Raw genomic sequence first — 16,097 nt, 5'->3', positions numbered from 1 at the left:
TGGGTTAGAGAGAGAGCGGTTACTTACTAGACAGTGTAATGGGTTAGAGAGAGAGGTTACTTACTAGACAGTGTAATGGGTTAGAGAGAGAGAGGTTACTTACTAGACAGTGTAATGGGTTAGAGAGAGAGGTTACTTACTAGACAGTGTAATGGGTTAGAGAGAGAGAGGTTACTTACTAGACAGTGTAATGGGTTAGAGAGAGAGAGGTTACTTACTAGACAGTGTAATGGGTTAGAGAGAGAGAGAGGTTACTTACTAGACAGTGTAATGGGTTAGAGAGAGAGAGAGGTTACTTACTAGACAGTGTAATGGGTTAGAGAGAGAGAGAGGTTACTTACTAGACTAGACAGTGTAATGGGTTAGAGAGAGAGCGAGGTTACTTAATAGACTAGACAGTGTAATGGGTTAGAGAGAGAGAGAGGTTACTTAATAGACTAGACAGTGTAATGGGTTAGAGAGAGAGAGAGGTTACTTACTAGACAGTGTAATGGGTTAGAGAGAGAGAGAGGTTAATGACTAGAATAGACAGTGTAATGGGTTAGAGAGAGAGAGGTTACTTACTAGACAGTGTAATGGGTTAGAGAGAGAGGTTACTTACTAGACAGTGTAATGGGTTAGAGAGAGAGAGAGGTTACTTACTAGACTAGATAGTGTAATGGGTTAGAGAGAGAGAGAGGTTACTTACTAGACAGTGTAATGGGTTAGAGAGAGAGAGGTTACTTACTAGACAGTGTAATGGGTTAGAGAGAGAGCGGTTACTTACTAGACAGTGTAATGGGTTAGAGAGAGAGGTTACTTACTAGACAGTGTAATGGGTTAGAGAGAGAGAGGTTACTTACTAGACAGTGTAATGGGTTAGAGAGAGAGGTTACTTACTAGACAGTGTAATGGGTTAGAGAGAGAGAGGTTACTTACTAGACAGTGTAATGGGTTAGAGAGAGAGAGGTTACTTACTAGACAGTGTAATGGGTTAGAGAGAGAGAGGTTACTTACTAGACAGTGTAATGGGTTAGAGAGAGAGAGGTTACTTACTAGACAGTGTAATGGGTTAGAGAGAGAGAGAGGTTACTTACTAGACTAGACAGTGTAATGGGTTAGAGAGAGAGAGAGGTTACTTACTAGACAGTGTAATGGGTTAGAGAGAGAGAGAGGTTACTTACTAGACAGTGTAATGGGTTAGAGAGAGAGAGAGGTTACTTAGTAGACTAGATAGTGTAATGGGTTAGAGAGAGAGAGAGGTTACTTACTAGACTGGACAGTGTAATGGGTTAGAGAGAGAGAGAGGTTACTTACTAGACAGTGTAATGGGTTAGAGAGAGAGAGAGGTTACTTATTAGACTAGATAGTGTAATGGGTTAGAGAGGGAGAGGTTAATTACTAGACTGGACAGTGTAATGGGTTAGAGAGAGAGAGAGGTTACTTACTAGACAGTGTAATGGGTTAGAGAGAGAGAGAGGTTACTTACTAGACTAGATAGTGTAATGGGTTAGAGAGAGAGAGGTTACTTACTAGACAGTGTAATGGGTTAGAGAGAGAGCGGTTACTTACTAGACAGTGTAATGGGTTAGAGAGAGAGAGAGGTTACTTACTAGACTAGATAGTGTAATGGGTTAGAGAGAGAGCGGTTACTTACTAGACAGTGTAATGGGTTAGAGAGAGAGAGAGGTTACTTACTAGACAGTGTAATGGGTTAGAGAGAGAGGTTACTTACTAGACAGTGTAATGGGTTAGAGAGAGAGGTTACTTACTAGACAGTGTAATGGGTTAGAGAGAGAGGTTACTTACTAGACAGTGTAAGGGGTTAGAGAGAGAGGTTACTTACTAGACAGTGTAATGGGTTAGAGAGAGAGAGAGGTTACTTACTGGACTAGACAGTGTAATGGGTTAGAGAGAGAGCGAGGTTACTTACTAGACAGTGTAATGGGTTAGAGAGAGAGAGAGGTTACTTACTAGACTAGATAGTGTAATGGGTTAGAGAGAGAGAGAGGTTACTTACTAGACAGTGTAATGGGTTAGAGAGAGAGAGAGGTTAATGACTAGACTAGATAGTGTAATGGGTTAGAGAGAGAGAGGTTACTTACTAGACAGTGTAATGGGTTAGAGAGAGAGAGGTTACTTACTAGACAGTGTAATGGGTTAGAGAGAGAGCGGTTACTTACTAGACAGTGTAATGGGTTAGAGAGAGAGAGAGGTTACTTACTAGACAGTGTAATGGGTTAGAGAGAGAGAGAGGTTACTTACTAGACAGTGTAATGGGTTAGAGAGAGAGGTTACTTACTAGACAGTGTAATGGGTTAGAGAGAGAGGTTACTTACTAGACAGTGTAATGGGTTAGAGAGAGAGGTTACTTACTAGACAGTGTAATGGGTTAGAGAGAGAGAGGTTACTTACTAGACAGTGTAATGGGTTAGAGAGAGAGAGAGGTTACTTACTAGACAGTGTAATGGGTTAGAGAGAGAGGTTACTTACTAGACAGTGTAATGGGTTAGAGAGAGAGAGAGGTTACTTACTAGACTAGACAGTGTAATGGGTTAGAGAGAGAGAGGTTACTTACTAGACAGTGTAATGGGTAAGAGAGAGAGAGGTTACTTACTAGACAGTGTAATGGGTTAGAGAGAGAGAGGTTACTTACTAGACAGTGTAATGGGTTAGAGAGAGAGAGAGGTTACTTACTAGACTAGACAGTGTAATGGGTTAGAGAGAGAGAGAGGTTACTTACTATACAGTGTAATGGGTTAGAGAGAGAGAGAGGTTACTTACTAGACAGTGTAATGGGTTAGAGAGAGAGAGAGGTTACTTACTAGACTAGATAGTGTAATGGGTTAGAGAGAGAGAGAGATTACTTACTAGACTAGACAGTGTAATGGGTTAGAGAGAGAGAGAGGTTACTTACTAGACAGTGTAATGGGTTAGAGAGAGAGAGAGGTTACTTACTAGACTAGACAGTGTAATGGGTTAGAGAGAGAGAGAGGTTACTTACTAGACTAGACAGTGTAATGGGTTAGAGAGAGAGAGAGGTTACTTACTAGACTAGATAGTGTAATAGGTTAGAGAGAGAGAGAGGTGACTTACTAGACTAAACAGTGTAATGGGTTAAAGAGAGAGAGAGGTTACTTACTAGACAGTGTAATGGGTTAGAGAGAGAGAGAGGTTACTTACTAGACTAGATAGTGTAATGGGTTAGAGAGAGAGAGGTTACTTACTAGACAGTGTAATGGGTTAGAGAGAGAGCGGTTACTTACTAGACAGTGTAATGGGTTAGAGAGAGAGAGAGGTTACTTACTAGACAGTGTAATGGGTTAGAGAGAGATGTTACTTACTAGACAGTGTAATGGGTTAGAGAGAGAGGTTACTTACTAGACAGTGTAATGGGTTAGTGAGAGAGGTTACTTACTAGACAGTGTAATGGGTTAGAGAGAGAGAGGTTACTTACTAGACAGTGTAATGGGTTAGAGAGAGAGAGAGGTTACTTACTAGACAGTGTAATGGGTTAGAGAGAGAGGTTACTTACTAGACAGTGTAATGGGTTAGAGAGAGAGAGAGGTTACTTACTAGACTAGACAGTGTAATGGATTAGAGAGAGAGAGGTTACTTACTAGACAGTGTAATGGGTAAGAGAGAGAGAGGTTACTTACTAGACAGTGTAATGGGTTAGAGAGAGAGAGGTTACTTACTAGACAGTGTAATGGGTTAGAGAGAGAGAGAGGTTACTTACTAGACTAGACAGTGTAATGGGTTAGAGAGAGAGAGAGGTTACTTACTAGACAGTGTAATGGGTTAGAGAGAGAGAGAGGTTACTTACTAGACAGTGTAATGGGTTAGAGAGAGAGAGAGGTTACTTACTAGACTAGATAGTGTAATGGGTTAGAGAGAGAGAGAGGTTACTTACTAGACAGTGTAATGGGTTAGAGAGAGAGCGGTTACTTACTAGACAGTGTAATGGGTTAGAGAGAGAGAGGTTACTTACTAGACAGTGTAATGGGTTAGAGAGAGAGGTTACTTACTAGACAGTGTAATGGGTTAGAGAGAGAGGTTACTTACTAGACAGTGTAATGGGTTAGAGAGAGAGGTTACTTACTAGACAGTGTAAGGGGTTAGAGAGAGAGAGGTTACTTACTAGACAGTGTAATGGGTTAGAGAGAGAGAGAGGTTACTTACTAGACAGTGTAATGGGTTAGAGAGAGAGGTTACTTACTAGACAGTGTAATGGGTTAGAGAGAGAGAGAGATACTTACTAGACTAGACAGTGTAATGGGTTAGAGAGAGAGAGGTTACTTACTAGACAGTGTAATGGGTTAGAGAGAGAGAGGTTACTTACTAGACAGTGTAATGGGTTAGAGAGAGAGAGGTTACTTACTAGACAGTGTAATGGGTTAGAGAGAGAGAGAGGTTACTTACTAGACTAGACAGTGTAATGGGTTAGAGAGAGAGGTTACTTACTAGACAGTGTAATGGGTTAGAGAGAGAGCGGTTACTTACTAGACAGTGTAATGGGTTAGAGAGAGAGGTTACTTACTAGACAGTGTAATGGGTTAGAGAGAGAGAGGTTACTTACTAGACAGTGTAATGGGTTAGAGAGAGAGGTTACTTACTAGACAGTGTAATGGGTTAGAGAGAGAGAGGTTACTTACTAGACAGTGTAATGGGTTAGAGAGAGAGAGAGGTTACTTACTAGACTAGACAGTGTAATGGGTTAGAGAGAGAGAGGTTACTTACTAGACAGTGTAATGGGTTAGAGAGAGAGAGGTTACTTACTAGACAGTGTAATGGGTTAGAGAGAGAGAGGTTACTTACTAGACAGTGTAATGGGTTAGAGAGAGAGAGAGGTTACTTACTAGACTAGACAGTGTAATGGGTTAGAGAGAGAGAGAGGTTACTTACTAGACAGTGTAATGGGTTAGAGAGAGAGAGAGGTTACTTACTAGACAGTGTAATGGGTTAGAGAGAGAGAGAGGTTACTTACTAGACAGTGTAATGGGTTAGAGAGAGAGAGGTTACTTACTAGACAGTGTAATGGGTTAGAGAGAGAGAGGTTACTTACTAGACAGTGTAATGGGTTAGAGAGAGAGAGAGGTTACTTACTAGACTAGACAGTGTAATGGGTTAGAGAGAGAGAGATTACTTACTAGACAGTGTAATGGGTTAGAGAGAGAGAGAGGTTACTTACTAGACAGTGTAATGGGTTAGAGAGAGAGGTTACATACTAGACAGTGTAATGGGTTAGAGAGAGAGAGAGGTTACTTACTAGACTAGACAGTGTAATGGGTTAGAGAGAGAGAGGTTACTTACTAGACAGTGTAATGGGTAAGAGAGAGAGAGGTTACTTACTAGACAGTGTAATGGGTTAGAGAGAGAGAGGTTACTTACTAGACAGTGTAATGGGTTAGAGAGAGAGAGAGGTTACTTACTAGACTAGACAGTGTAATGGGTTAGAGAGAGAGAGAGGTTACTTACTAGACAGTGTAATGGGTTAGAGAGAGAGAGAGGTTACTTACTAGACAGTGTAATGGGTTAGAGAGAGAGAGAGGTTACTTACTAGACTAGATAGTGTAATGGGTTAGAGAGAGAGAGAGGTTACTTACTAGACTAGACAGTGTAATGGGTTAGAGAGAGAGAGAGGTTACTTACTAGACTAGATAGTGTAATGGGTTAGAGAGAGAGAGGTTACTTACTAGACAGTGTAATGGGTTAGAGAGAGAGCGGTTACTTACTAGACAGTGTAATGGGTTAGAGAGAGAGAGGTTACTTACTAGACAGTGTAATGGGTTAGAGAGAGAGGTTACTTACTAGACAGTGTAATGGGTTAGAGAGAGAGGTTACTTACTAGACAGTGTAATGGGTTAGAGAGAGAGGTTACTTACTAGACAGTGTAAGGGGTTAGAGAGAGAGAGAGGTTACTTACTAGACAGTGTAATGGGTTAGAGAGAGAGAGAGGTTACTTACTAGACAGTGTAATGGGTTAGAGAGAGAGGTTACTTACTAGACAGTGTAATGGGTTAGAGAGAGAGAGAGGTTACTTACTAGACTAGACAGTGTAATGGGTTAGAGAGAGAGAGGTTACTTACTAGACAGTGTAATGGGTTAGAGAGAGAGAGGTTACTTACTAGACAGTGTAATGGGTTAGAGAGAGAGAGGTTACTTACTAGACAGTGTAATGGGTTAGAGAGAGAGAGAGGTTACTTACTAGACTAGACAGTGTAATGGGTTAGAGAGAGAGGTTACTTACTAGACAGTGTAATGGGTTAGAGAGAGAGAGAGGTTACTTACTAGACAGTGTAATGGGTTAGAGAGAGAGGTTACTTACTAGACAGTGTAAGGGGTTAGAGAGAGAGAGAGGTTACTTACTAGACAGTGTAATGGGTTAGAGAGAGAGAGAGGTTACTTACTAGACAGTGTAATGGGTTAGAGAGAGAGGTTACTTACTAGACAGTGTAATGGGTTAGAGAGAGAGAGAGGTTACTTACTAGACTAGACAGTGTAATGGGTTAGAGAGAGAGAGGTTACTTACTAGACAGTGTAATGGGTTAGAGAGAGAGAGGTTACTTACTAGACAGTGTAATGGGTTAGAGAGAGAGAGGTTACTTACTAGACAGTGTAATGGGTTAGAGAGAGAGAGAGGTTACTTACTAGACTAGACAGTGTAATGGGTTAGAGAGAGAGGTTACTTACTAGACAGTGTAATGGGTTAGAGAGAGAGAGGTTACTTACTAGACAGTGTAATGGGTTAGAGAGAGAGGTTACTTACAAGACTAGACAGTGTAATGGGTTATAGAGAGAGAGGTTACTTACTAGACAGTGTAATGGGTTAGAGAGAGAGGGGTTACTTACTAGACTAGACAGTGTAATGGGTTAGAGAGAGAGAGGTTACTTACTAGACTAGACAGTGTAATGGGTTAGAGAGAGAGAGGTTACTTACTAGACAGTGTAATGGGTTAGAGAGAGAGAGAGGTTACTTACTAGACTAGACAGTGTAATGGGTTAGAGAGAGAGGTTACTTACTAGACAGTGTAATGGGTTAGAGAGAGAGCGGTTACTTACTAGACAGTGTAATGGGTTAGAGAGAGAGGTTACTTACTAGACAGTGTAATGGGTTAGAGAGAGAGAGGTTACTTACTAGACAGTGTAATGGGTTAGAGAGAGAGGTTACTTACTAGACAGTGTAATGGGTTAGAGAGAGAGAGGTTACTTACTAGACAGTGTAATGGGTTAGAGAGAGAGAGAGGTTACTTACTAGACTAGACAGTGTAATGGGTTAGAGAGAGAGAGGTTACTTACTAGACAGTGTAATGGGTTAGAGAGAGAGAGGTTACTTACTAGACAGTGTAATGGGTTAGAGAGAGAGAGGTTACTTACTAGACAGTGTAATGGGTTAGAGAGAGAGAGAGGTTACTTACTAGACTAGACAGTGTAATGGGTTAGAGAGAGAGAGAGGTTACTTACTAGACAGTGTAATGGGTTAGAGAGAGAGAGAGGTTACTTACTAGACAGTGTAATGGGTTAGAGAGAGAGAGAGGTTACTTACTAGACAGTGTAATGGGTTAGAGAGAGAGAGGTTACTTACTAGACAGTGTAATGGGTTAGAGAGAGAGAGGTTACTTACTAGACAGTGTAATGGGTTAGAGAGAGAGAGAGGTTACTTACTAGACTAGACAGTGTAATGGGTTAGAGAGAGAGAGATTACTTACTAGACAGTGTAATGGGTTAGAGAGAGAGAGAGGTTACTTACTAGACAGTGTAATGGGTTAGAGAGAGAGGTTACTTACTAGACAGTGTAATGGGTTAGTGAGAGAGGTTACTTACTAGACAGTGTAATGGGTTAGAGAGAGAGAGGTTACTTACTAGACAGTGTAATGGGTTAGAGAGAGAGAGAGGTTACTTACTAGACAGTGTAATGGGTTAGAGAGAGAGGTTACTTACTAGACAGTGTAATGGGTTAGAGAGAGAGAGAGGTTACTTACTAGACTAGACAGTGTAATGGGTTAGAGAGAGAGAGGTTACTTACTAGACAGTGTAATGGGTAAGAGAGAGAGAGGTTACTTACTAGACAGTGTAATGGGTTAGAGAGAGAGAGGTTACTTACTAGACAGTGTAATGGGTTAGAGAGAGAGAGAGGTTACTTACTAGACTAGACAGTGTAATGGGTTAGAGAGAGAGAGAGGTTACTTACTAGACAGTGTAATGGGTTAGAGAGAGAGAGAGGTTACTTACTAGACAGTGTAATGGGTTAGAGAGAGAGAGAGGTTACTTACTAGACTAGATAGTGTAATGGGTTAGAGAGAGAGAGAGGTTACTTACTAGACTAGACAGTGTAATGGGTTAGAGAGAGAGAGAGGTTACTTACTAGACTAGATAGTGTAATGGGTTAGAGAGAGAGAGGTTACTTACTAGACAGTGTAATGGGTTAGAGAGAGAGCGGTTACTTACTAGACAGTGTAATGGGTTAGAGAGAGAGAGGTTACTTACTAGACAGTGTAATGGGTTAGAGAGAGAGGTTACTTACTAGACAGTGTAATGGGTTAGAGAGAGAGGTTACTTACTAGACAGTGTAATGGGTTAGAGAGAGAGGTTACTTACTAGACAGTGTAAGGGGTTAGAGAGAGAGAGAGGTTACTTACTAGACAGTGTAATGGGTTAGAGAGAGAGAGAGGTTACTTACTAGACAGTGTAATGGGTTAGAGAGAGAGGTTACTTACTAGACAGTGTAATGGGTTAGAGAGAGAGAGAGGTTACTTACTAGACTAGACAGTGTAATGGGTTAGAGAGAGAGAGGTTACTTACTAGACAGTGTAATGGGTTAGAGAGAGAGAGGTTACTTACTAGACAGTGTAATGGGTTAGAGAGAGAGAGGTTACTTACTAGACAGTGTAATGGGTTAGAGAGAGAGAGAGGTTACTTACTAGACTAGACAGTGTAATGGGTTAGAGAGAGAGGTTACTTACTAGACAGTGTAATGGGTTAGAGAGAGAGGTTACTTACTAGACAGTGTAAGGGGTTAGAGAGAGAGAGAGGTTACTTACTAGACAGTGTAATGGGTTAGAGAGAGAGAGAGGTTACTTACTAGACAGTGTAATGGGTTAGAGAGAGAGGTTACTTACTAGACAGTGTAATGGGTTAGAGAGAGAGAGAGGTTACTTACTAGACTAGACAGTGTAATGGGTTAGAGAGAGAGAGGTTACTTACTAGACAGTGTAATGGGTTAGAGAGAGAGAGGTTACTTACTAGACAGTGTAATGGGTTAGAGAGAGAGAGGTTACTTACTAGACAGTGTAATGGGTTAGAGAGAGAGAGAGGTTACTTACTAGACTAGACAGTGTAATGGGTTAGAGAGAGAGGTTACTTACTAGACAGTGTAATGGGTTAGAGAGAGAGAGAGGTTACTTACTAGACAGTGTAATGGGTTAGAGAGAGAGGTTACTTACAAGACTAGACAGTGTAATGGGTTATAGAGAGAGAGGTTACTTACTAGACAGTGTAATGGGTTAGAGAGAGAGGGGTTACTTACTAGACTAGACAGTGTAATGGGTTAGAGAGAGAGAGGTTACTTACTAGACTAGACAGTGTAATGGGTTAGAGAGAGAGAGGTTACTTACTAGACTAGACAGTGTAATGGGTTAGAGAGAGAGAGAGGTTACTTACTAGACAGTGTAATGGGTTAGAGAGAGAGAGCGGTTACTTACTAGACAGTGTAATGGGTTAGAGAGAGAGAGAGGTTACTTACTAGACTAGATAGTGTAATGGGTTAGAGAGAGAGTGGTTACTTACTAGACAGTGTAATGGGTTAGAGAGAGAGAGAGGTTACTTACTAGACAGTGTAATGGGTTAGAGAGAGAGGTTACTTACTAGACAGTGTAATGGGTTAGAGAGAGAGGTTACTTACTAGACAGTGTAATGGGTTAGAGAGAGAGGTTACTTACTAGACAGTGTAAGGGGTTAGAGAGAGAGGTTACTTACTAGACAGTGTAATGGGTTAGAGAGAGAGAGAGGTTACTTACTGGACTAGACAGTGTAATGGGTTAGAGAGAGAGCGAGGTTACTTACTAGACAGTGTAATGGGTTAGAGAGAGAGAGAGGTTACTTACTAGACTAGATAGTGTAATGGGTTAGAGAGAGAGAGAGGTTACTTACTAGACAGTGTAATGGGTTAGAGAGAGAGAGAGGTTAATGACTAGACTAGATAGTGTAATGGGTTAGAGAGAGAGAGGTTACTTACTAGACAGTGTAATGGGTTAGAGAGAGAGCGGTTACTTACTAGACAGTGTAATGGGTTAGAGAGAGAGAGAGGTTACTTACTAGACAGTGTAATGGGTTAGAGAGAGAGGTTACTTACTAGACAGTGTAATGGGTTAGAGAGAGAGGTTACTTACTAGACAGTGTAATGGGTTAGAGAGAGAGGTTACTTACTAGACAGTGTAATGGGTTAGAGAGAGAGAGGTTACTTACTAGACAGTGTAATGGGTTAGAGAGAGAGAGAGGTTACTTACTAGACAGTGTAATGGGTTAGAGAGAGAGGTTACTTACTAGACAGTGTAATGGGTTAGAGAGAGAGAGAGGTTACTTACTAGACTAGACAGTGTAATGGGTTAGAGAGAGAGAGGTTACTTACTAGACAGTGTAATGGGTAAGAGAGAGAGAGGTTACTTACTAGACAGTGTAATGGGTTAGAGAGAGAGAGGTTACTTGCTAGACAGTGTAATGGGTTAGAGAGAGAGAGAGGTTACTTACTAGACTAGACCGTGTAATGGGTTAGAGAGAGAGAGAGGTTACTTACTATACAGTGTAATGGGTTAGAGAGAGAGAGAGGTTACTTACTAGACAGTGTAATGGGTTAGAGAGAGAGAGAGGTTACTTACTAGACTAGATAGTGTAATGGGTTAGAGAGAGAGAGAGATTACTTACTAGACTAGACAGTGTAATGGGTTAGAGAGAGAGAGGTTACTTACTAGACTAGACAGTGTAATGGGTTAGAGAGAGAGAGAGGTTACTTACTAGACTAGACAGTGTAATGGGTTAGAGAGAGAGAGAGGTTACTTACTAGACTAGATAGTGTAATGGGTTAGAGAGAGAGAGAGGTGACTTACTAGACTAAACAGTGTAATGGGTTAAAGAGAGAGAGAGGTTACTTACTAGACAGTGTAATGGGTTAGAGAGAGAGAGAGGTTACTTACTAGACTAGATAGTGTAATGGGTTAGAGAGAGAGAGGTTACTTACTAGACAGTGTAATGGGTTAGAGAGAGAGCGGTTACTTACTAGACAGTGTAATGGGTTAGAGAGAGAGAGAGGTTACTTACTAGACAGTGTAATGGGTTAGAGAGAGATGTTACTTACTAGACAGTGTAATGGGTTAGAGAGAGAGGTTACTTACTAGACAGTGTAATGGGTTAGTGAGAGAGGTTACTTACTAGACAGTGTAATGGGTTAGAGAGAGAGAGGTTACTTACTAGACAGTGTAATGGGTTAGAGAGAGAGAGAGGTTACTTACTAGACAGTGTAATGGGTTAGAGAGAGAGGTTACTTACTAGACAGTGTAATGGGTTAGAGAGAGAGAGAGGTTACTTACTAGACTAGACAGTGTAATGGGTTAGAGAGAGAGAGGTTACTTACTAGACAGTGTAATGGGTAAGAGAGAGAGAGGTTACTTACTAGACAGTGTAATGGGTTAGAGAGAGAGAGGTTACTTACTAGACAGTGTAATGGGTTAGAGAGAGAGAGAGGTTACTTACTAGACTAGACAGTGTAATGGGTTAGAGAGAGAGAGAGGTTACTTAGTAGACAGTGTAATGGGTTAGAGAGAGAGAGAGGTTACTTACTAGACAGTGTAATGGGTTAGAGAGAGAGAGAGGTTACTTACTAGACTAGATAGTGTAATGGGTTAGAGAGAGAGAGAGATTACTTACTAGACTAGACAGTGTAATGGGTTAGAGAGAGAGAGGTTACTTACTAGACTAGACAGTGTAATGGGTTAGAGAGAGAGAGAGGTTACTTACTAGACTAGACAGTGTAATGGGTTAGAGAGAGAGAGAGGTTACTTACTAGACTAGATAGTGTAATGGGTTAGAGAGAGAGAGAGGTGACTTACTAGACTAAACAGTGTAATGGGTTAAAGAGAGAGAGAGGTTACTTACTAGACAGTGTAATGGGTTAGAGAGAGAGAGAGGTTACTTACTAGACTAGATAGTGTAATGGGTTAGAGAGAGAGAGGTTACTTACTAGACAGTGTAATGGGTTAGAGAGAGAGCGGTTACTTACTAGACAGTGTAATGGGTTAGAGAGAGAGAGAGGTTACTTACTAGACAGTGTAATGGGTTAGAGAGAGATGTTACTTACTAGACAGTGTAATGGGTTAGAGAGAGAGGTTACTTACTAGACAGTGTAATGGGTTAGTGAGAGAGGTTACTTACTAGACAGTGTAATGGGTTAGAGAGAGAGAGGTTACTTACTAGACAGTGTAATGGGTTAGAGAGAGAGAGAGGTTACTTACTAGACAGTGTAATGGGTTAGAGAGAGAGGTTACTTACTAGACAGTGTAATGGGTTAGAGAGAGAGAGAGGTTACTTACTAGACTAGACAGTGTAATGGGTTAGAGAGAGAGAGGTTACTTACTAGACAGTGTAATGGGTAAGAGAGAGAGAGGTTACTTACTAGACAGTGTAATGGGTTAGAGAGAGAGAGGTTACTTACTAGACAGTGTAATGGGTTAGAGAGAGAGAGAGGTTACTTACTAGACTAGACAGTGTAATGGGTTAGAGAGAGAGAGAGGTTACTTAGTAGACAGTGTAATGGGTTAGAGAGAGAGAGAGGTTACTTACTAGACAGTGTAATGGGTTAGAGAGAGAGAGAGGTTACTTACTAGACTAGATAGTGTAATGGGTTAGAGAGAGAGAGAGATTACTTACTAGACTAGACAGTGTAATGGGTTAGAGAGAGAGAGAGGTTACTTACTAGACAGTGTAATGGGTTAGAGAGAGAGAGAGGTTACTTACTAGACTAGACAGTGTAATGGGTTAGAGAGAGAGAGAGGTTACTTACTAGACTAGACAGTGTAATGGGTTAGAGAGAGAGAGAGGTTACTTACTAGACTAGATAGTGTAATGGGTTAGAGAGAGAGAGAGGTGACTTACTAGACTAAACAGTGTAATGGGTTAAAGAGAGAGAGAGGTTACTTACTAGACAGTGTAATGGGTTAGAGAGAGAGAGAGGTTACTTACTAGACTAGATAGTGTAATGGGTTAGAGAGAGAGAGATTACTTACTAGACAGTGTAATGGGTTAGAGAGAGAGCGGTTACTTACTAGACAGTGTAATGGGTTAGAGAGAGAGAGAGGTTACTTACTAGACAGTGTAATGGGTTAGAGAGAGATGTTACTTACTAGACAGTGTAATGGGTTAGAGAGAGAGGTTACTTACTAGACAGTGTAATGGGTTAGTGAGAGAGGTTACTTACTAGACAGTGTAATGGGTTAGAGAGAGAGAGGTTACTTACTAGACAGTGTAATGGGTTAGAGAGAGAGAGAGGTTACTTACTAGACAGTGTAATGGGTTAGAGAGAGAGGTTACTTACTAGACAGTGTAATGGGTTAGAGAGAGAGAGAGGTTACTTACTAGACTAGACAGTGTAATGGGTTAGAGAGAGAGAGGTTACTTACTAGACAGTGTAATGGGTAAGAGAGAGAGAGGTTACTTACTAGACAGTGTAATGGGTTAGAGAGAGAGAGGTTACTTACTAGACAGTGTAATGGGTTAGAGAGAGAGAGAGGTTACTTACTAGACTAGACAGTGTAATGGGTTAGAGAGAGAGAGAGGTTACTTACTAGACAGTGTAATGGGTTAGAGAGAGAGAGAGGTTACTTACTAGACAGTGTAATGGGTTAGAGAGAGAGAGAGGTTACTTACTAGACTAGATAGTGTAATGGGTTAGAGAGAGAGAGAGGTTACTTACTAGACTAGACAGTGTAATGGGTTAGAGAGAGAGAGAGGTTACTTACTAGACTAGATAGTGTAATGGGTTAGAGAGAGAGAGGTTACTTACTAGACAGTGTAATGGGTTAGAGAGAGAGCGGTTACTTACTAGACAGTGTAATGGGTTAGAGAGAGAGAGGTTACTTACTAGACAGTGTAATGGGTTAGAGAGAGAGGTTACTTACTAGACAGTGTAATGGGTTAGAGAGAGAGGTTACTTACTAGACAGTGTAATGGGTTAGAGAGAGAGGTTACTTACTAGACAGTGTAAGGGGTTAGAGAGAGAGAGGTTACTTACTAGACAGTGTAATGGGTTAGAGAGAGAGAGAGGTTACTTACTAGACAGTGTAATGGGTTAGAGAGAGAGGTTACTTACTAGACAGTGTAATGGGTTAGAGAGAGAGAGAGGTTACTTACTAGACTAGACAGTGTAATGGGTTAGAGAGAGAGAGGTTACTTACTAGACAGTGTAATGGGTTAGAGAGAGAGAGGTTACTTACTAGACAGTGTAATGGGTTAGAGAGAGAGAGGTTACTTACTAGACAGTGTAATGGGTTAGAGAGAGAGAGAGGTTACTTACTAGACTAGACAGTGTAATGGGTTAGAGAGAGAGGTTACTTACTAGACAGTGTAATGGGTTAGAGAGAGAGCGGTTACTTACTAGACAGTGTAATGGGTTAGAGAGAGAGGTTACTTACTAGACAGTGTAATGGGTTAGAGAGAGAGAGGTTACTTACTAGACAGTGTAATGGGTTAGAGAGAGAGGTTACTTACTAGACAGTGTAATGGGTTAGAGAGAGAGAGGTTACTTACTAGACAGTGTAATGGGTTAGAGAGAGAGAGAGGTTACTTACTAGACTAGACAGTGTAATGGGTTAGAGAGAGAGAGGTTACTTACTAGACAGTGTAATGGGTTAGAGAGAGAGGTTACTTACTAGACAGTGTAATGGGTTAGAGAGAGAGAGGTTACTTACTAGACAGTGTAATGGGTTAGAGAGAGAGAGAGGTTAGTTACTAGACTAGACAGTGTAATGGGTTAGAGAGAGAGAGAGGTTACTTACTAGACAGTGTAATGGGTTAGAGAGAGAGAGAGGTTACTTACTAGACTAGACAGTGTAATGGGTTAGAGAGAGAGAGATTACTTACTAGACAGTGTAATGGGTTAGAGAGAGAGAGAGAGGTTACTTACTAGACAGTGTAATGGGTTAGAGAGAGAGGTTACTTACTAGACAGTGTAATGGGTTAGTGAGAGAGGTTACTTACTAGACAGTGTAATGGGTTAGAGAGAGAGAGGTTACTTACTAGACAGTGTAATGGGTTAGAGAGAGAGAGAGGTTACTTACTAGACAGTGTAATGGGTTAGAGAGAGAGGTTACTTACTAGACAGTGTAATGGGTTAGAGAGAGAGAGAGGTTACTTACTAGACTAGACAGTGTAATGGGTTAGAGAGAGAGAGGTTACTTACTACACAGTGTAATGGGTAAGAGAGAGAGAGGTTACTTACTAGACAGTGTAATGGGGTAGAGAGAGAGAGGTTACTTACTAGACAGTGTAATGGGTTAGAGAGAGAGAGAGAGGTTACTTACTAGACTAGACAGTGTAATGGGTTAGAGAGAGAGAGAGGTTACTTACTAGACAGTGTAATGGGTTAGAGAGAGAGAGAGGTTACTTACTAGACAGTGTAATGGGTTAGAGAGAGAGAGAGGTTACTTACTAGACTAGATAGTGTAATGGGTTAGAGAGAGAGAGAGGTTACTTACTAGACTAGACAGTGTAATGGGTTAGAGAGAGAGAGAGGTTACTTACTAGACTAGATAGTGTAATGGGTTAGAGAGAGAGAGGTTACTTACTAGACAGTGTAATGGGTTAGAGAGAGAGCGGTTACTTACTAGACAGTGTAATGGGTTAGAGAGAGAGAGGTTACTTACTAGACAGTGTAATGGGTTAGAGAGAGAGGTTACTTACTAGACAGTGTAATGGGTTAGAGAGAGAGGGTTACTTACTAGACAGTGTAATGGGTTAGAGAGAGAGGTTACTTACTAGACAGTGTAAGGGGTTAGAGAGAGAGAGGTTACTTACTAGACAGTGTAATGGGTTAGAGAGAGAGAGAGGTTACTTACTAGACAGTGTAATGGGTT

This window comes from Salmo salar, chromosome 12, assembly GCF_965601325.2.
Source record: "Salmo salar chromosome 12, fSalSal1, whole genome shotgun sequence".
Classification (NCBI taxonomy): Eukaryota; Metazoa; Chordata; class Actinopteri; order Salmoniformes; family Salmonidae; genus Salmo; species Salmo salar.
The sequence above is the reverse complement of the archived record's forward strand: the minus strand, read 5'-3'. Positions refer to the sequence as shown.